General features: G+C 43.1%; 1 non-coding gene across 1 annotated transcript; it reads right to left on the reverse strand.

The window, feature by feature from the left end:
• Positions 1-22,225: 22,225 nt before the first annotated feature.
• LOC129557698 (U6 spliceosomal RNA) lies at positions 22,226-22,332 on the reverse strand. Its single transcript, XR_008686289.2, has one exon. It is a non-coding gene; the product is annotated as a U6 spliceosomal RNA (small nuclear RNA).
• Between the last annotated feature and the right edge of the window lie 316 nt (positions 22,333-22,648).

A 22,648-nucleotide genomic window follows, 5' to 3' on the forward strand; every position in this document is an offset into this window, starting at 1 on the left:
AGAGGTCTGTGGTTGCTCAGTGGTAAAGAATCTGCCTGCTAATGCAGGAGTTGCAGGTTCGATCCCTGGGTTGGGAAGATCCCCTGGAGAAGGAAATAGCAACCCACTCCAGTATACTTACCTGGAGAATCCCATTGACAGAGGAGTCTGGCTGGCTCCAGTCCATGAGGTCATAAAAGAGTTGGACATGACATAGTGACTAAACTATAATAACAATAGCAAGAGGTATGGTACTTTGTTTAAGGTAACTGGCTAAGCTTGCATTTGAGCCTGAATCTGATTGCCTGCTAAACCTGTGTGCTCTCCATCATTTTATATTACCAGTTGGCACACACACAGAACTTTCTGCTGCTACTGCTGCTAAGTCACTTCAGTCGTGTCCGACTCTGTGTGACCCCATAGACGGAAGCCCCCCAGGCTCCCCTGTCCCTGGGATTCTCCAGGCAAGAACATTGGAGTGGGTTGCCATTTCCTTCTTCTTCACACACAGAACTTTCTATTCTACTCTATTTCATTTCATTCCATTCCATTTTTATCCTATTCTACTGTTCAGTTCAGTTCAGTTCAGTCGCTCAGTTGTGTCCGACTCTTTGCAAACCCATGAATCACAGCACGCCAGGCCTCCATTTCCATCACCAACTCCCGGAGTTCACCCAAACTCACCTCCATCGAGTCAATGATGTCATCCAGCCATCTCATTCTCTGTCATCCCCTTCTCCTCCTGCCCCCAGTCCCTTCCAGCATCAGAGTCTTTTCCAGTGAGTCAACTCTTCCCATGAGTTGGCCAAAGTATTGGAGTTTCAGCTTTAGCATCAGTCCTTCTAATGAACACTCAGGACTGATCTCCTTTAGAATGGACTGGTTGGATCTCCTTGCAGTCCAAGGGATTCTCAAGAGTCTTCTCCAACACCACAGTTCAAAAGCATCGGCTATTTAGAGCCAAACCTTTTCTCTCCAGCAGAAATGAGCAGTTTAAAAGCAATGATCCTCTTGCTCAACCCTTCATCTCTCACCAGACCCAAAAGGGGGCCTTGTTCATAGTTGATACCCAATAATTGCTTACTTTTATTGATTTAAATACTTAGATGTTCATTTATCTCATGGTTGTTTCTGCTCCAAAGTCAAAATCCACTGGCCATGGGTGGCATTTCCCTGTACCCTGAACTGATGACTCTTTTCTAATAAGATTTCTTGCCCATCCTCTTGGGTAGCAGCAGCAGCATTCAGGAAGTGAACCCTCTAACCCAACCCAGCTCTAATCAGAGATGTGAAGGGAAGCAAAATTATCTGGAGCAGGTTGTATCGGATAGTGGTGCTTTGGACTCTACAAATTCCCAAATCCATGTTGCAAGGTCTGTTTTCAATCTTCAGGCATTGTAGGCATCTCCTGGGGCTATGAGAAGAATGCTCTCGTTTCAGGACAGGGTATAGCCAACAGCCAACTTGGCAAGGGCCAGAGGGATATAAATTCAGAGTGACAACCTAAGGAACATGGTTTTAATAGAAATATACTTCTATTTCTTCTCCAATCACATGTTGACTGTCTGTTTGCATGGATAAACCTGAACTAAAATGAGAATAGTCAGAGCTGGTAATTGAGGGGCTCTGCTTTTCTCCTAAAGCTCTCCTGTCCTCCAGATGACAACTATGAGAGATCACTTGGGTGGCTGGGGACTTAGTGAAGTCAGCATTACAGAGCAGCCAAGGGAAATGTAGGTATGATTTGCTTTATACCATGGGGTACAATTCTGGCAAAATTCATTCAGCATCACGTTAACAAATACCTGGACTGTATTGGGCACATGTTAGGTGGCACTGTTTCAAAGGTAAATAAGATACCTCCTCGAGGAGCTTGTAATCCAGTGGAGGAGACAGACATAAAGTATTACCCATATTAGATGTATTGCCTGTGTCACAATATACATCTTTGGACATGGGATGGGAAGTAGGGAAAAGTCAACCTCACCGAGAATGCCTAGGAGTTTTCAGGATGAAGAAGGGAGAAAAAACATTCCAGAAAGATGGAGACACTAAAAAAAAAAAAAAGGTGTCTTGGGAACTAACATAACAGAGTTTTAGGGTCAAGGTTGTGTTTTTGGACATGGTGAAAAAGTAGAAGCCCTTCGGGAGTTATATGGAGTGAGATTATGAATGGCCTCATACGCCACACCAAGAAGCTCAGGCTGTCCCCTATGGAACAGCACGAGAGAGACATGGTCATAAGTGCTCCATGGAACAATTGCCATGGCTACAGCATGGTAGGTGAATGAGATGGGGATGCAGGAGATGAAAAAAAAAAAAAAAAAAAACACCAGAAAAAACAGAACTGGGGTTGATGTGGTGCTATAAAGAGCTGATGAGGGTCTGAACCAGGCAGGACAATGGGACTGGAGAGACTGGAATGACTGGGGAGATAGATAAGAGGCCTCCTTCAAAGACTGCTGTGATGTTATCCCTCAGAGAAGTCATTTATTGCCAAAAAAAGACCTTGCCTGCGTCCCAGAACCTCAGTATGGCTACTCAGTATGCTGTGGTAAAGAGAAATGTAGAGTTTCAGAAAAGCAGATCCTCACATACACACAGGGTTTACTGTTCATAGGATTTTTTTCATGTGTATTATTTGTCATCACAGGAGTCCTAGAAAGCATACATCATTCATATTTAAGATTATGTTTTTATTTTTCTATTAAAAAAAGTATAGAAATGACAATTGTAGAATGCCTGAAATACTTAAAATTAGAATTGGCCTAGTACTCAGATGGATAATTAGTTAACATGCTGGTAAACCAGTTGCTTATAATACAATGCTAAGTGAAAAAAATACAAAAATATATTTCAATTGCAATTTTATAACAGATTTTTTTTTAGATTTTATTGTGATAAAAAAATTGGGATTAAAATATAAACATTTTTCTTTTCTTAGCATTAGATTACAAGCATTTTTTTATGTTGATAAATCAAATTCACAAGCCTAATTTTTCACTGCTGCATAATATTTTAATACACAGATGTGCTGAAACTTACTAATACTATTATCAGCTGCTAGGTGTTGTTGATGGACACGTAGGTTATTTCCATGGATGGAAATTTTTACGCTCATGAGTAAAAATTGTTTTGTTGAATACGTTTTGCTCATATGGTTTGCTGAATACCTCTAGCATACATTTTCCCCATTTATTTCGAATTATTTCCTTTGGAAAAATTCTTAAAAGTGAAATCTCTGGGTCAAAGGATATGTGCATTTCAAAAATGGTAGTAGTTGTCAAATTGCTAGTGCTTCCCTTGTGGCTCAGCTGGTAAAGAATCTGCCTGCACTGGGGAGACCTGGGTTCGATCCCTGGGTTGGGAAGGTCCCCTGGAGAAGGAAAGGCTACCCACTCCAGTATTCTGGCCTGGAGAATTCCATGGAGTGTATAGTCCATGGGGTCGCAAAGAGACACATCTGAGCGACTTTCACGTTCTTTCACTGTTTATTCCAATTCACTAGACTTACCCACAGTGAATTAGCCAGCCCATATTATCCACTTTCATCAGCACTAATCATTCTTTAAAAAATCTTCGTCAAACTGAAACACATAAATGACATCCCATTGTTAGGTTGCTGTGAGTGTCCTTATCACATACGTGGTAAGTTCTTTTTCTCACTTTATGGATAAGGGTTAGTCACCTGCCTGGACCATAGATTCAGTAAGTGTCAGAGGATGGACTCCTCCAGCAGTGCTCTTCCTACTGTGTGTTGATACTGTCTCTGGTGTGGGAAGAATCGCCCTGACTTCGCCACGATGACGGGGCTTCCTTTCATTGGGGTCACACCCTCAGGAGCTTCTGCCTGCATGTCAAGGCACGAACACGCCCTATCTCTCGAGGCCCAGCAGCTCCCTCAACCTGCTGGAGGTCCCAGCGTCAGGGACAGTTCACGCCGTGCTCTGGGTGGAGGCCCCAGGTATGTTATGTGCTTAGGTGGGTGGTGGTTCCCATCGAAGCCGAGATGGAAAATGACACGAGGAACTGAACCCCGTGTTCTTTTGGAAAGGAAAACTTGGGTTGTTAGCCCTCTGCCGAGAACCTGTCCTTGTTCCCTCACTGCTTCTAGGATCTGGTCTGGGCTTTGCAGTCTGACCCGCAAGGCCCTGAGAGGCTGGCCCACCTGCCTCCACCACAGCGTCCACACCAGGGTCTCTCACACCAGCACTGTGTCATCTGTCTACGTGTCATGTTGTCCTAGAATCTGCTTGTTTCTCGCCCTTCAGGCCTCAGTTTCAATGTCAACTTACTTAAGAAGCTTTTCTTGCTACCACAGCCCTCTGAGCTTACCCTTCCTGTAGTCCTCCTCCAGGAGTCAGACTGGCTGTTTACATATCTGCCTCCCTTCTGGGGAGAAGGGGACGTGTCTCACTCATTCCTGAGCCAGGCACCCGCCAACCTTGGCCGAAGGTCGCACGTCTACAGGTCCATGGACTGAACGGCCAGTCCCACAGACAACCTACAAGATGAGCTTCTTCATTCACTCGGCAAGTGTTCACTGAAGGGCTTCAACAAGTGACGGGCTACCCAGCTCAGCGCTGTTAGTCGACACACCTGCTCCAGCCCCGAGGCTCTCGTTCACCAGCAGCTCCAAGCGTTGGCAGCTCTCAACTTTGTCTCTCTCCGGGAATGTCCTCAGCTGAAGAAAGCCACCCAGCCAAAAGCTTCACCCCCTTCGTCAAGGCAGCCTTCATCCAAGACAGGTCAATGGGAGGGTGTCCATGGAGGCCCCAGCTGCGTGTCTCAGTTTGGGACAACTCTGAAGGTTTGTCCCCAGCTCCAGAGTTCTCCACAGGGCCAGCTGAGTCCTTTTGGCCACAGCATTGCAGTTCAAGTTCTGTCTGCCCAATCCTGTTTCCACTAATGTCCCATCCCAGTGACCCTCCCGGTAAACTTCTTGGATGCAAACTTCCCTCTCAGAGTCTATTGGCTGGGGAACCCACCCTGCAACAGCAATCAGCAAAACAGAAATGATATGTGTTCTCACATAGCTTTGGGGCTCGGTTTGTCCATTAGTTCCACCTCTATTTCTCCCCAGGGATAAACCAGAGGGCTTCCCCAATGGCTCAGCAGGTAAAGAATCTACCTGCAATGCAAGAGACACAGGTGACACAGGTTCAGTTCCTGGGTCTGGAAGATCCCCTGGAGAAGGAAATGGAAACCCACTCCAGTATCCTTCCCTGAGAATTCCATGGACAGAGGGGCCTGGCAAGCTACAGTCCATGGGATTACAAAAGAGTCCAACACTACTGAACAGTTGACTAAGCATAAGGATAAACCAAGGACATTGAGTCCCAGAAGAGCTGTGCTCAATGTGCCACCTGCCAGTGGCCCCAGTAAAGACCTGTGCAGACACACCATTCCCCGGGGCCATCACTAAGGCTCGAATGGGACTGAGCTGGCAGCTTGCAATCATCTATCCTTGTTCCATAAACCTGTTATTGGATGTCCTCCTGCCTCTGGGTGCCAGGGCCAGATATCTATGAGGTAGCTCTTGACTTCCAAGACCATTGTCTTAAGGGAAAATGGACCAAAAAAAACCCCAGTCAACTGGGGACATAAGTGTCCCAACGAAGACCTGCAGAGTGCTGTGGGAGCCCAGAGAAGGAGGTGATGGCTTCCTAAGGGGGCAGGAGGGATTCCCAGGGAAGCAGGAGAAGGGGGACTGCGTAAGGGTAGTGTTGATAGAGAAGAGAGGGGAAAGGAATTTCAGTTTGAAGACATGTCATGTAAAAGCATGACTAGGAGTGGGTGAAAAGCAAACTTGGTGTCACTTTACGGAGCTGGACAACCAAATGAGGGTGTCTGCAAGGATAACCTACCTCTATATTATGGATAGAGAAACTGAGACCCTTGGAGGAGAAACAGCTTAGACATAGTCATTAGAAGTGGGTCCCTTGTGACTTGAACCTGATTCTTCTGACATCAAATCAGTGGCTCTGTTTAGTGCCCTGTCGCAAACACCGAGTTTTTCTTTAACAGTCAGCATTGTGTCCAACAAGGATTAAAAGGACTATAAAGTCAAGGCTTGGCTCTTGAAGCACTTATATATAGCAATAAAAAATCAATACTAGCATGGGACAAATGCAGGGGTCCCAGCCCGAGCAAATGCCCTGGGTTCAGTGCAGAGGTATGCCCCCAGAAAACTGTCCTCAGACCTGTTCAGTATTTGGTACCAAGACATAACAAGTCCACTTATCGCAGCTATAGCTGACACATGGCTGGGAGGGAGAGAAGAAATGATTGATGACAAAATCAAACTTCTCAATGATCTCAGTCGGCTGGAAAGATGAGCCGAACTCACTCGGCATCCAGCGAGATGGAGGGGTCCATGCGAGGGCGAGTTTCCCTTCAACAGCCAGCTGTGCTAGAAGAGGAGAGCGTAGCCCCGCCTGACCCCCAGCCATGAGGGAGCGACCTCGGGGCTTCCTTAGGCCTCGGTCTAACTTTGTTGCTGTTGCTGTTCCGTCGCTAAGTTGTGTCCCCCTGGAGTGGTTGTCATTTCCTCCTCCCAGGGATCTTCCTGACCCAGGGACCGAACCTGCATCTCCTGTGTCTCCTGCATTGGCAGGTGGATTTTTTTTTTTAACTGTTGAACTGAAAAGCATAACAAAATAGGACATCTACGGCTTTGTGAAGATTATCGACATAGTTGTAGCTCACCTTTAATAGGACATTTTGTGAATTACCTTGGAGATGACTTAGTGGGATTTTATGAATCCCTCCAGTGGTGGCCTGGCAGTGAGGGCCAGCATTGTCAGATGGAAGAGGAAGCTACTTATGCACAGCTTCATCTGGGCAATAGTTCCGTGAGCTTAGCCTCTGACAGGTCCTGGACAGCAGAGAATATTAGCCAAGGACCTCCTGGGACCGACAGAAGGACTCACTCATATTCTGCCATGCTGGGCTGGAAGAAGCACAAGCTGGAATCAAGTTTGCTGGGAGAAATATCAATAACCTCAGATATGCAGATGACACCACCCTTATGGCAGAAAGTGAAGAGGAACAAAAGCCTCTTGATGAAAGTGAAAGAGGAGAGTGAAAAGGTTGGCTTGAAGCTCAACATTCAGAAAACAAAGATCATGGCAACTGGTCCCATCACTTCATGGGAAATAGATGGGGAAACATTGGAAACAGTGTCAGACTTTATTTTTTTGGGCTCCAAAATCACTGCGGATGCTGATTGCAGCCAGGAAATTAAAAGATGCTTACTCCCTGGAAGGAAAGTTATGACCAACCTAGACAGCATATTAAAAAGCAGAGACATTACTTTCCCAACAAAGGTCCGTCTAGTCAAGGCTATGGTTTTTCCCGTGGTCATGTATGGATGTGAGAGTTGGACTGTGAAGAAAGCTGATCGCCGAAGAATTGATGCTTTTGAACTGTGGTGTTGGAGAAGACTCTTGAGAGTCCGTTGGACTGCAAGGAGATCCAACCAGTCCATTCTAAAGGAGATCAATCCTGGGTGTTCATTGGAAGGACTGATGCTGAAGCTGAAACTCCAATACTTTGGCTACCTAATGCGTCGAGTTGACTCACTGGAAAAGAGTCTGATGCTGGGAAGAATTGGGGGTGGGAGGAGACGAGGACAACAGAGAATGAGATGGCTGGTTGGCATCACCGACTCGATGGACATGAGTTTGAGTGAACTCCGGGAGTTGGTGATGGACAGGGAGGCCTGGCGTGCTGTGATTCATGGGGTTGCGGAGAGTCGGACATGACTGAGCGACTGAACGAACTGAACTGAGCTGAACCAGGTGTGTGACTGGGCAAGTCATGAAGGCTTGACTTCTAAAAAAAAAAAACACTGTCTACAGCATAAATGGGCTTTCTTGGTGGCTCAGACAGTAAAGAATCTGCCTGTAATGGAGACCTGGGTTTGATCCCTGGGTCAGGAAGATCTCTGGGAGAAGGGAATGACTACTCATTCCAGTATTCTTGCCTGGAGAATCCCATGGAAAGAGGAGCCTGATGGGCTACAGTCCATAGAGTCACAAAGAGTTGGACATAACTGAGCAACTAAGCACACGTACAGCATAAAGCACAATTTTACATTCTATTTTTGTTTTAAAATTTACAGAAACGTCCTTAAATGATAGTGTTAGATTGTCAACTTTTTTTTAAAAAGTTGATTTTTCTTTCTGAGATTCCATCTTTCTTTTTTGAGGGGGGGTGGCTGTTAAAATTCTCATCCTTTCATGAAATATTTATGACAACTGATGGAAATTGTTTTTTAAATGGGCTTCCCTGGTAGCTCAGGGGGTAAAGAATCTGCTTGCAATGCAGGAGACCCTGTTTCGAATCCTGGGTTGGGAAGATCTGCTGGAAAAGTGATAAGCTACCCACTCCAGTATTCTTGGGCTTCCCTGGTTATTATTTTCAATTGAATTACTTGAAAGGATACAAAAATTCCCTGGTCTATAAAATACAAAAAATACCTGAAAACAAACTTAGTAAGAATTTATGATTTTCATCCCTATGGTAAGGCGGTAATTCTCCAATGTGGCTTGAGAGGAAGTCTTGGTTCTCCAGAATCTGATGTCAAACTCTGTGTCTAGTAATTGGCTGGGTACAACATGGAAAATATAAAAGGACAATCCCTGATTCCAGAGCTCTTAGCATCACATTTGGAAGGTTAAATAAGGGTTTGGAACAATTTGGTGTTTAGATGTTGCAGTGGCACTGGCTGCCTGTTAACTACAGATGGATAGACATTCAGTTTAGCTCGGCATTCAAGGCTCTTTGTGGTCGTATTTCAACGAGTCTTAAGAACCTTATTCCTCTTCGTCTCCCTTGTAGCCTTGCTGGGAACTTCTTTGGAAGTCTAGATAAATATATTTCTTCACTCACACAAAAAAATCTGTAAGACTTTGTATCATGTTACCACCACTTCTTAGAACCAAGTTCTGCCTGGTTGTGCACTTATCTGTATATTTCTTTTTCTTCCTTTCTCCTCAGACAAACAGTTGGCTGCACTGGAGCAGGAGCAAGAGCCTCTCTGTCTTCTTTTTGGTCCTAGCACAGCTAATAAATATGGGATGAGTTGAATAGAATTGAACACTTCTCCCTAGTTCATCTGACTCAAATAATCCACACTAAATTACTGAGTCTTAAATGTGAGCAGGAAGCCTCAAAATATCAGATGTCACCTCCTACTTGCCGTCTCCCTACTTTAGACTCCCAACAAGCCTAAAATGGCCCTGAGTTGGTTTTCTTTGGCTGAAGCCATAACAAGACCTAAGCTGTGAGTGGGAAGAAAAAAATAAAGTCAAGTTGTCAAATCTGAAAAGTGTTGGCAAGGTTCTTCTGATGTTTGTGCGGAAGACATGTCCACCCCCACTTTATTGACTTAGGAAACTACATCTTTTTTAAGACAATCCAGCATGGAGCTGCAGAACCTAGGGACTAGACAAGCCAGTGGCCCTGGCTCCTGCTAATTATAGATGGATATACACACAACTTGGCTTGGCATTCAAGGCTTTCTGTGGTCTTAATCCCAAACTATTCTTCCAACCTTCTTCCTTCTCCTCTTCAGCTAATGAACTTCAGCTCAGTGCAGCCCAGCCAACATATGCAGTTCTCTGCACAGTGACAGGAAACAGAAGAGGCGCTGGGGATAAAGGATGGAGAAGATCCAGGCCATTCCTTTGAGAGGAACAACATTAAGTGCTTCTCAGAAAGGTGTGAAGTTGGCCAAATAGGAAAGGGAGAAGGCAGATGCAGGTAAGACTCTTGACCACACTGAAGAAATTGGTGATGCCAAAGCAAAACTGGACTTATTGTTGTAGGTTCTGTGGATGCCAAGTGAGGCACTTTTTCATATAATTTTTTTTATTTTTCAAACTTAAGAGTTTAATAATTGTTAAAAATTGCAAAAATAGCAAAAATATAACATTCACAAGTATACCCTGGGAAGCCCATAAAACCTTCATAATCAGAAGCAAAATGTCTTGACATGAAGATGAGGTTCACTGGACTGTTTCTGATTTAAATGTAAAATACATCAGTGAATATTTCTCACTTACATTCGAAAATATTTTCAGTCTGAATTTCTGATTCATTTCAAATATATAAATTTTAAAAAGGCCTGTTTTTAATGTAAAAATAATAAATCCATCTCAACTGATGGTGAGCCTCTTTAAGCACTTCTTTTCAGGTATCCTAGACACAAACCATGATAGGTCTTGAACTTCAAAGCCAACTAAAAACTTGGCTAGAAAAGATTAGAAAGTTTCCTCTACTTTCTAATTAAATTATTTGCAGATTTAAAGTATAGTTTGGAATTTTAAAGATAAAGAAATTCAATAGATATTAACTCATTAGATGGAAGGGAAGTTGATCAAAAACACAAAGAAATGTAGGAATGCTTCAGCTCAGAGTGGATTTCAAGGCTAAGTCCAACTATTTCTTTTCTAAACTATTGCAGCGTATGAGAACTTTCTCCAGCAAGGCCAATTCTACTTACATTATATTAAAGAAAATTCAATAGAGCTATGTTTTCATTTATCAATCTAAACATATCATTTTAAAGCAACATTCTTCCTCCAGTTTGGTGAAGTCTCGTTACACAGCTAAAGTGTGCAGGTGACAGAGGAGCTGACCCAGCTTTCCACTGATCCTCATGTAATACTTGGATCATCAAGCAGCTCTGATCTAACTACTTACACCAAATGTGGCCTTGTGACATGATCAACTCATGAAAATTTTATTTTTTTTGAACTGTATTTTTATTTTATTATTTTTTTATTAATTAATTATTTTATTTATTGTTTTTTGAATTTTTGGCTCATTTTTATATTTTTTCAAGGTTTTCCATCTATTATATTTTATTATTTTTTCAAAAAGAATTTTTGGAATCTTTACTTAAAAACAACCTTATCTTAAAATGGAGTAACTTTGGTTTCACAAGCAGCAAGCAAAGTACAGAAGCAAAAATGCATTACAGGAGCATTAAGTTCTACATTAGGTCACAGTGTCTAATCTGAAATCACACCCATAATATCATTTTTCAGGATATCTGGGAAATAGTCATTTCCCAGGATGTCTGAACCATCGCTACTCTATTTTGACTTTTAACTGTAAAAAAAAAAAAATTTTTTTTTCTAATAGCCAAAGCAGATTTCACCATTAATGATGTCAGTGTTTTTCTAGGTATGAGAAGATGCAAGAATTGGAACTCATAAAACCTTTTTCTGAAAAGATCTAACTATCTGAAGGCCTGTTCTGCCAATTTTTTTTTTTTTTTCAGAGCATAGAGTACCTCATTCCTGATTTTCACCCTGAACTTCTTTCAAGGGGTGTTGAAGGTCAGCAGCTTGCAATGGTCATGATGTAATCTTTGTAGAGGCAGCTGGCAAGTACCAACTTCCAGTCAGCAGAGTCCCTTCATAGCCACATATCTGACCATGTGACACTATTTCATGGCCATTGTGTCCTGCGGTGCTGGGAAGGCTCATTCCCAGGTCTAGGGAAGAGATGGGCCACTCAGTGTGCTAAAATTGGACCAGGCCTTGCAATTAGCAAAAGTCTCTGGACCACTGTCTTACTAGCCTCCTGGTCCAGGAAAATATTTCCTCTTGTTGCTTTTTCCCATACCCAGAGTCACATTATTATAATTATTGATCTCATATGGAACTGTCAGTTCAGCATTATATCACAGGCTCAGTGAAACAAGTGACACTGGTTTCTCTTCAAAACATATAAATCTTTCACCTTTTTCATATAAATTTACATTTATTTTCTAGTGATAATAATCACATTTGTTAAAATTACAGCATTTGTTTTATGGAAACCTTTGTCAAACCACTTGGGCTTCCCTGATGGTTCATGGTAAAGAATCTGCCCGTAATACAGGAAACACGGATTCAATCCCTGGGTCAGAAAGATCCCCTGGAGGAGGTCATGGCAACCCACTCCAGTATTCCAGCCTGGAGAATCCCCTGGACAGAGAAGCCTGGAGGGCTATAGTCCATAGGGTCGCAAAGAGTCGGATATCACTGAAGCAACTTAGCATGTACGCAAGCACGTCAAATTATTTAATCTCTCCAAGCCATGTTTATTCATCTTTAAAATGTCAACATGCACAGTAACTGCCTTAAAGAGTGGCATCAATAGTAGATTAAAAAAGTGCTTCACAAGCCACTTAGATATCCATCAACAGATGAATGGATAAAGAAGTTGTGGTGCATAAGTGGAATATTCAGTTCAGTTCAGTTCAGTCGCTCAGTCGTGTCCGACTCTCCGCGACCCCATGAATCACAGCACGCCAGGCCTCCCTGTCCATCACCAAATCCCGGAGTTCACTCAAACTCATGTCCACAGAGTCGGTGATGCCATCCAGCCATCTCACTCTCGGTCGTCCCCTTCTCCTCCCGCCCCCAACCTTTCCCAGCATCAGAGTCTTTTCCAGTGAGTCAACTCGTCACATGAGGTGGCCAAAATATTGCAGTTTCAGCTTTAGCATCAGTCCTTCCAATGAACACCCAGGATTGATCTCCCTTAGAATGGACTGGTTGGATCTCCTGGCGGTACAAGGGACTCGCAAGAGTCTTCCACAACACCACAGTTCAAAAGCATCAATTCTTCGGCGATCAGCTTTCTTCACAGTCCAACTCTCACATCCATACATGACCACGGGAAAAACCATAGCCTTGACTAGACGGACCTTTGTTGGCAAAGTAATATCTCTGCTTTTCAATATATTATCAAGGTTGGTCATAACTTTCCTTCCAAGGAGTAAGCGTCTTTTAATTTCATGGCTGCAATCAGCATCTGAAGTGATTTTGGAGCCCAAAAAAATAAAGTCTGACACTGGAATATTACTTAGACATAAAAAGAAATGAGGTGGATAAACCTAGAGCCTGTTACAGAGAGTGAAGCTAGTCAGAAAGAGAAAAGCAAATATCTTATATTAATGCATATATATGGAATCTAGAAAAGGGGTACTGATGAATCTATTTGCAGGGCAGGAATAGAGAAACAGACATGGAGAACAGACCTGTGGACACAGCGGGGAAAGGAGAGGGTAGGATGAATTGAGAGAGTAGCATTGAAACAGATGCATTACCATATGTGAAATAGCTAGCTAATGCGAAGTTGCTGTATGATGCAGGGAGCTTACCCAGTGCTCTGTGACCACCTAGATGGCTAGGATGTGGTGGGCAGTGGGAGAGAGTTTTAAGAGGGAGGAGACAGACGTATACTTATGGCTGATTCACGTTTTTGTATGGCAGAAACCAGCACGACATTGTAAAGAAATTATCCTCCAAATTAAGAAAAAGTGCTTCACAAATGACTAGATATTATTTTATTTTTACCAGTTTGTGTATGCATGGTATAAAGTAGTGTTAGACTTTAGGGGAAAGGAGTGGTGCCAAATAACTAGGACCTCTTCCAAGTCACATTCACGAATTGCTGGGTGACCCCACGTACAACAATTTATTTTTCTATCCCTCCCTCGTGCTTGATTTAGAAGGCAGGGGAGATTGTATCTGCCTTATATCTATGTCCTCCACAGATACAGAAGATGATTTAGAGTCCAGGAGACAATGAGTACCTATGGGGAAAATAGAAAGCAACATTTTTTGTCATTTTCTCTCTTCCTCTTGTTCCTTTTATTTTTTCCCCAGGCTTTGCCAAAAACAGTTTCTCATAATTTTCTTATTTTCTAACACTGGCTTGGAAAACAAGAGTACTTAGCTGTTAGAATGACCTGTTTTTGATTGAAAACTTGGAGAAGCATGAGGAATATATTGAGGATGGAAGATTCATGTCTACCTTAGAAGCAAGCCCAGCACTGGGCCAATGGCTGGAATGGAAAGAGCATTAGAACTGGGGTCAGGACACCTGGGTTTGAATTCCTGTTCTGTTTTTCATTAGCTGTTTGACATTGAGCACATCACTTTACTTCTCTGGGCTCTTACTTTTCTTATATATAAAACAGTAATAGCACCACCTATCACACAAGGTTGCATGGCCGCATACATACACAGTACGTTTGCCCTTGTTGTAGCTCATGCATTTGGAAGACGATGTTGTGTAGAAAACTACTTAATCTCTGTGAATCCTTGATGCCCAATGCTTATCACTACCTTTTCATCTCTGTCTTCTTTTGCTACCATGATAATCTAGTGTTTCATCATCTTTAGTACCATCTATGAGTCTATGCGAATGAACTGAACTGAGCTGATGAGTTTATGACTCTCATCTACCAGGATGCTCTGTTTCAACTTGAATGTCTAATAAGCATCTCAAAATCAACATGTGCAGCACTGAACTCCCAGTCTGTCCTCCCTAGCCTGCTTCACTACGGTCATCTCCATCTCTGCTAACAGCAGCTTCTTTCAGCTACTTTTAGCAGCATTATTTGTTTTTTTTTTTTAACTTTTTATTTTGTATTGACATGAGTTTGAGTGAACTCCGGGAGTTGGTGATGGACAGGGAGGCCTGGCGTGCTGTGATTCATGGGGTCACGGAGAGTCGGACACGACTGAGCGACTGAACTGAACTGAACTGATAGCCATTTAACAATATTGTGATAGTTTTAGGTGAACAGAACAGATGCTCAACCATACATACACATGTATCCTTTCTTGGAGCCTTTCTTGACTGCTCTCTCTCAAACCCACATTCAAACTAGCAGCAAATTTGGGAGGAACTTGCCACTCCTCACCACCTCCAGTGTCATCATCTCAATCAAAGAAATCATTGGCTCTCGCCTGAATTCCTACAATAGCCTCCTATTTAGTCTCTCTGCCTCAGCACCTGCTTATGGAGGAACTCTTCTCAAAACAGCAGCCAGTGTCATCCTATTTTAAAAAGTTAAAAGACAAATCTAATCCTGTCACTTCTCTTTTGAAAACCTTTCCAAGACATTCCACTTCAACAGAGTCAAGCCAAGTTCCTTCTTAACCATCACCTGCCCTGGCAGCATGGCCACCCCCATACCTTTCTGGTTCCGTTCACTCCAGCTCCACTAGCCTCTGGAGCACCCCAGACTTCCACTCCAATGGCTTCTTCCACTTTCAGGATTAGCCTCCCAAATAGGTCTGTGTCACACTCTCTCACCTTCTTCGACTTTTGTCCACATGTCACCCTCCCAGCAAGGCCTTCCTTGACCATCCCACTTAAAACTGCATCTCAATCCCTGCTGTCTCAACCCCTTTCCCTAGTTTGCTTGTGTCCATGGCATGTTCTTCCTCCCAACATTCTATGTTTTACTTACAACTAGAATGTAAATTCTGTGACAACAGGTGGGTTTTTTTTGGTTTGTTTGTTTTGTTCCCTGATTTATTCCTCTGTAGCTATGCTTGGCCCCATAGCAGGTACTTCATAAATATTTGTTGAATGAATGTATGAACAGGGAAAGCCACTAAAAAATAAGGAGAATCAGCACATATAGTCTTGAAAACAGTCATTGGTTACATTATCTCCACTTTACGGACTAATAAATGGAAGCTTGGAGAGATTAACTAATTTGGTTATGTTTATACAGTGGGTGTGTTTATGGTCAGAAGAAATCAGGCTTACAATTTTCAAATCCATATTCTTTCTGTTACACTCCAAAGCAGGATACATGTGAAAAAGATCCTAAAGTTTCAGCTTCAATTTTTTTCTTTCAATTGCTGTCCTGGCCTCCTTGTCTAGTTCCTTCAGGCTTCATTCTCTGTCGGGATGGTTGGGTAAGAGGATGTGTACCCCAGTGCACAGCCTACAGAAATCTGTCCCGCGTGCTGAGAGCGTTGGCTCTGTGCCCAGAAAGAACCTTCTCTGCCCCCTCTCAACTGGGGCACAAGAGTGTGGACAGCCAGGCCAGGGAGGGCTGGCATTTCATGCAAACGTCTCTGCCTTTGAGGAGTCCTTTGCCTTCACGTCCCAGCCCCTCCTCCCCCACCAGGCAGGCTCCCATCTCTAGTCTTCTGAAACAACTTTTTTCCCTTTCTTCACACAGCTTTCGTCTTCCTGCACTCAGCTTGACGTTGCGTCTGGCCACACGGGCCATGCCGGCTATTTTTACTGACAGCAGCCACCAGCCCATATGTTTCCCATTACCACAAACTGTTACCTTCTTTGAAACCATTTTGTAAATGAGCGGGACTGCAGACAGCCAGGAGGTCAAGTCCACGTGGCCACTCACAGGGCTCCCAGGATTGGCCTGGACAGGTATGTTGGTCTTGATGAATGTCTTTGAAACCAAATTGGGTTGGACAAAATGCTGATTAATTACTTCATGTTTTTTTTTTTTTTTCCTTCCTTTTTTAAAATCCCCTTCTCCTTCTCCTCTCTGTTCAATTCAGTAGATTTTCAACAGGGTCAAGTTTCAAAGGCAGGCTGCTTTTTAAGGGACATGAATTTGAGTTTTGCTTCTTTCCATTTGGGGAACTTGCTCCAGGATGAAATCTTGATGGGAGATGAGGCATGTTGACCCCACAGGGAGGGATGCCCAGTGACACGCAGCTGTCAGTGCAAAGTAGAGGGATGTTTGATATGATGAGTGGGGTCCTGAGCATTTCCTTCCTCCTGGAAGATGATGAGCCACTCCAGGGCTTTGATACTGACACCTCCTTCATCATGTAGAACCCTGGAATTCACAAAACATCTCAAACACATCATTTTATTTGAGCCTCGCCATCTTGCTGTGATAGTGGGCTTTTCGTTTTCATTTTACAGATGAGGAAACTGAACATTGAGTGGCTAACTGGTTTGCCCAAACCAGTGTGGCCAGTAAGAGTCTGAAAAGAGATTTAACCTTAGCTTGTAGACCGCAGGCCAGAGCTCGGGCCCCCAAAGAACAGCTGCCTGAGTGACCTGAAACAAAACCAGGTAGGGCTTATTCAGAGAAGCAGCTAGCAGCTCACAGTGGGGCCTGACGGGGCTTGTTGCAGCAAAACTGGAAGCTGGCACTGAGACCCAGGCTCACGGGGTACTATAAAGCTGCCGTCACTCTGGCTGGATGACATTGAAATAGACGCAGACAAAGGGCTTCTTCCTGCAGGGCAGAATGTCACCGGATCAGGGCCCAGGAGCTGCTGTCATGCACTGAGGGTAAGCCTTCCAGAGCAGGAGGTAGGTGAAAGGAGAGCTCGGGGCTGAGAATGAGATTGGTGCTGGCCCAAGTCATTCTGAGATCCCTTCCAGCCTGACTATCTGTGACAGGGCGGACCCACCTACCAGGCCGTACAAGGTATTCTTGGCTCCTTTCTCCCTTTCCTGCAGTTTTCCAGTCCTTTTAGTTCTCAGAGGTACACAGCTCTTTCCTGCTTCAAGGTTTCTGGGTGTGGCATTCTCATTACCTAGAACCCCTTCCCTATTCTTTGCAAACCAGACTGTCCACAAGAATGTCCCCATCTCAGAAAGTCCTTCCTTGGCCACTTAAGTAGGTTGGATAGTGAGTGCAGCCCCCTGTTCCCAAACAAGATATGTTCATGTCCCAACATTATGTCCTAATATGTTTCCCAACTGGAAACTGGGAAGGTGACCTTGGAAGACAGGTCTTTGAAGGTATAATTAAGTTCATTCTGAAAGGAGACAATCCTAGATTTAGGGTGAATGTTAAATCTAATGACAGGTGGTCTTATAAGAAGAGGAGAAAACAGAGACATACAGGAAGAAGAAGGTACGAAGGTGATGTGCAGATGGAGGCAGAGATTGCAGTGAAAAGCCAAGCCAAGCAAGGCTGACAGCCACCAGAAGCAGGACAAAGCAAGGAGGGAGGCTCCTCCCCTGGAAACTTCAGAGGGCGCGCAGGCCTGCTGACCCCTGGATTTCAGGCATCTGCTCTCTATAACTGTGAGAAATAAATTTCTCTCATTTAGCAGTCACCAGCTGTGTGATGATTTGTTGTAGCAGCCCTGGGATCTAATATAAGCAGCACCCCCACCCTCCAAGTACACAGGGACACATACTCACTAGTCATTCCCTTTGGATCCTCTCATGTCAGTGATCAATTTCCAAATAAACCATCATCTGGGATGACTTGTGCACTGTCCTTATTCCCACTTCTTTAGGGCAGAGACCATGCTCATGTCATCTTTCGCACCTTCAGGCAGCTCCCAACACATTCCTAGGTACAGAGTGTGTTATTTAATCACCAAGTCGTGTCTGACTCTTTGCAACCCCATGGGCTGTAGCCCACCAGACTCCTCTATCCACAAGAGTCTCCAGGCAAGAATAGTGGAGTGGGTTGCCAGGCCCTTCTGCAGGGGCTCTTTCCAACCCAGGGATTGAACCTGGGTCTCCTGCACTGGCAGACGGATTCTTTACCATGGAGCCACCTGGAAAGTCCAGGTACCGAGTAGGTGCTCAAAAATACTTAAATAAATGAGGTCTGAGTTTTCCAGCTTCCTATCTCTGTCTCCACTCCACTCCAACACAATCCTCACTGCCCTCCCGCTTCTCAGCTCTTTCACACACATGGCTCCCCCAGCCCAGAAGGCCGCCAGGTCCCTCTTACCTGCTGTACTCCAGCTAGTTCTCCGAGGTGAAGTACGGAGCCTTCCAGTGTAAAAGAGAGGATGGGAGGCCTGATTTCTTGGCTGACTTCCCACAGGCTCCATGCTCTTTGGGAGGCCAGGGCCATGCCTTGTTCAGTCTGTAATCCAGCACCCAGCACATGGCTTAGCACAGAACATACACTTCATACAAGTGTGTTAACTCAATGAGTCCACAGAGAGGAGCTGTCATAGTCCGTTTTTAAAAATATATTCTATTTTTCAGATTTACAGAAAAATTAAGAAGATAGTACAGAGTTTCCATATACCCTGCACCCAGTTTTCTCTTTTATTAGCAGCTTATGTTAGTATGGCACTTTTGTTATAATTAATGAACCAATACTGATATTATTATTAATTAGAGTTCAGATTTCCTTGTTTTATGCTTAATTTTTTTCTGTTGTTGTTATTCCAAGATCCTATCTAGGATACCACATTATATTTAGTCATTGTATCTCCTTGGGCTCCTCTTTTTTCTTTTAAATGATTTAGTCTCAACTTGACATTTTTAAAAAAAGTTTTTTTCAGTTTTACTGAGGAGTAATTTATATATATATAATATACATATATCACTGTATAAATTTAAAGTGTACAGAATTAAGTTCTGATTTACATATACTGTGAAATGATTTTCACAATGGGTTTAGATATCTCTCATCTCATATAGATATGATAAAGAGAAAAAAGCAACTTAAAAATGTATAAATGTTATAAGGGACAAAGGTTTAATACCTCCATCCCTCCTTGTCATCTTCTCCCCCAAACTTTGTCATACTTCAAATTATATCAACAACTAGTGTTTGCATCATTATAAGAATGTAAATATTATTCAGTGCGGAACCCATTAGAATACTGTGATTACGTGTTCCTATTTTTTAATTGAAGCATAATTGACTTGCAACACTGTGTTCGTTCCTGGTGTACAACATAGTGACTCTGTACTTCAATACATTGCAAAATGCTCGCCACAGTAAGTCTAGTTACTATTAAGTATGTCACTGCATAAAGTTATTAAAATATGAGTGTCTATAATCTCCAGTCTGTACATTTTATCCCTGTGACTCATTTATTTTGTAACTGGAAGGTTTCACCTCTTAATCTGACCCCTCCTTCCACTCCTCCCCTCCCTAGATTCATCTTGACTGTGACAGTTCCAGGCTTTCTTTGTTTATGATGACCTTGACATTTTGAGGAGTACTGGTCAGGTATTTTGCAGAATGCCTCCATATTGGACTTTAATATTTTCCTCATGATTAGACTGGGCTTATGAGTTTGTAAGAGGATGAGCTCACAGATATAAAGTGCCACATCATATCATTACATCATACCAAGCATTCATACTATCAACATGATTTATCATTGTTGGTGTTCACCTCGATCACCTTTACTGAGGTAGTATACATCAGGTTTCTCCATTGTAAGGTTATTCTTTCCCCCTCTTTCTATACTGTAGCCTGGAAGGAAATTGCTATCAGAAACTATATTTCATTTTTAAGCTACAATTTTGCTTTAATAAGTAGGACTCTAAGTCACATCCACCATTAATTGATTGTCACGACACTCTAGATGGGAAACTGAGAGTCAGGGAGTTTAAACCGTATTCCCAAGGTCATATAGTTCATAAGAATGGAGATAAATTCAGTTTTCTCTGATTCTGCAGTCTGACCTCCATGCCCTTTTTGTACCGCTATCCTACAGAACTAACCCACTGAATTTGTAACATGGTCTTCTAAGTGTCCTGGGTCTTGCTCCAGTGAGAGGGAAACGGAAACCTAGGCTGGCAGAGCCATAATTTACCATCTACACTGTCCTTGAAAGCAGGTTCACATGCAGATCTAGTCTCTGCACCAACATAAACCTCTTTATGTCCCCCAACCCCAACACCATGAGCAAGAGTCCCAAACTCACATCAGCTCTGCTTGGGAAATCAGACTGCAGCTCTGGCAACCTAGCTCAGCTACATAACACATTCAAAGCTGAGAGGATTGGAAGGGCAGAAAGTGTTTTAGGATTATTTTCAAGGGTATAGGGAAGGAATGCAGTATAACATCCCAAATTTCAAGTGACTTGAAGGCCCAGAGACAAAAAGTGACTCACCAAAGGCTATACAGGGAGATACTGACAGAGCTGGAATTAGAAATAATGTCTTCAATTTGGCACAGGTCTCTTTTTATTTGGGACAAGTGCTTCTCAGAAGATGCAAAGTCATGGCTGATCACTGTATGCACTTTGCAGACTTCATTGTTAAGAGCAAGGTCTGAGAAATGAGCTTCCCCTCATTGGTGTGCCATTGTCTTCATCTGGTGCCATTTGGGGGGCAGTATTGGGACATATAACTAATCTCCTATGAGCCTCATCTGTTCCCCATGAGAAAAATCCTTAGCCTTCACGGTTAGTCAGGGCTGACAGGGGAAGGAACCACACAACAGGGTATATAAAAAGTTTGGAAGCACCAAATAAAAAGGAGGAGATTCAATGATCCAAAATTTGCTATCTGCTCTTTCAACAAGGAAAACATCCTGCTTCTCACTGAAGCGATTTCTAGAGCTTGGATGAGGACCCAGTGAGACACAAACAGCCCTGTGGCCCATATGACCACAAACAGAAATCAGGTAACATGCATTGGACATGTTTCCTTTTACAGAGTTCTATGAGATTACAATATCAAGGACTACCATGAGAAATTAAAGATATCAAAAACTGTTCAGAATAGATAGTAGATTCTTTTTAAAGTATTTATGTAATAACAATCTCCATAGTGACAAACATTTGTGAAGAAATTTCTCTTCCATATCATCTCATGGGTATCTTCCGGTGAACTTGACATGACTGTCCCTATTTTACAGAGGAATACATTAAAGCTTAGAGAAGTTAAATCTCTTGCCCAAGGCCATGAAGTTGAAGCTGGACTCAAGATTTCAACTATGATCTTTTTGACAATTTGATGGTGATTATCTTTGTTTCCTATATCTGTTTGTAACACACACCTGTTGATTCTACATAGCCTAAATATTTTAATTAGGTAACAACTGAAGAAATAGTTTTAGCAGATGGATGAGATATTCTAATTCCACAAATTGAAAACTAAAAAAGAGAATGAGGAGCTGAAGGAGTGTAGGTGAATTCTTAGGGAAGCTTGTTGCCTTGTGTGTGTGTTTAGTAGTGTCCAACTCTTTGCAACCCTATGGACTGCAGCCCACCAGGCTCCTCTGCCCATAGGATTTCCCTGGCAAGAATACTGGAGAGTGTTGCCATTTACTCTGCCAGGGGATCCTCCTGACCCAGGGATCGAATCCATGTCTCCAGAGACTCCTGCATTAGCAGGCGGGTCTTTACCACTGCGCCACCTGGCAGGCCCAAAGGGTTAATATCACATTGTTGCTTTAGAGAAGGCCCCAAATGCCAGCTACACCAGGGAACTGGCTGAGGAGGAAAAGAAGAACAAGGTATAAGAGAAGCTACCACACGGGTGAGGGGAGATTTAAGATGGCAGATCGAGCAGGGAGAGGTCTTAGCTTTGTACCCCTACACCTCTTTGAAGTTTTCTCTGCGTCCCTCAGGCAGACCTCATCTGTCTTCCCTCTGGGCTCTCTTCCCTGCTTATTCTGGCTAGCTCTTTGCCCCACAATTCTTCTTCTTTTTTTTTTTTTTTTTTGGTCAGATAGAGATTTCAGTTTATTTTTATTTTTTTAATTGAACGATAATTGCTCTACAAAAATATGGAATGCATCATGAATTGACATGTCATCCTAGTGCAGGGGCCACATTAATCTTCCTTGTATCACTGTAATTTTAGTTTAAGTGCTGCCAAAGCGAGCATACCATAGCTGCTTTCACAGGGGTTTTCTCTCTCATTCTATGAGCTTCCCCAGGGCAGGAGTTGGTCTGATCCATTTCCACCCACCTAGCACTGTCTGGCATGGCACAATGGAGATATCTGACTCGTGCTGGTTAGATGAACAAATGAATAATGAATGGATGACAATTGATGGGATGGATTGAAGTCTCTCTTCTTGGGACTTTTCTTTGTGGGGTAAATCTCAAAGTTCTTTTCAAGTATAAATATAAATACTCTGTAGAAAGAATCTCCAGAAATAACAATGATGTAGGAACACAATGGATCACTAGTTCAGTGG

This window comes from Moschus berezovskii, chromosome 7 (genome assembly GCF_049115385.1).
Source record: "Moschus berezovskii isolate FMDL1 chromosome 7, NW_MosBer_1.0, whole genome shotgun sequence".
Taxonomy (NCBI): domain Eukaryota; kingdom Metazoa; phylum Chordata; class Mammalia; order Artiodactyla; family Moschidae; genus Moschus; species Moschus berezovskii.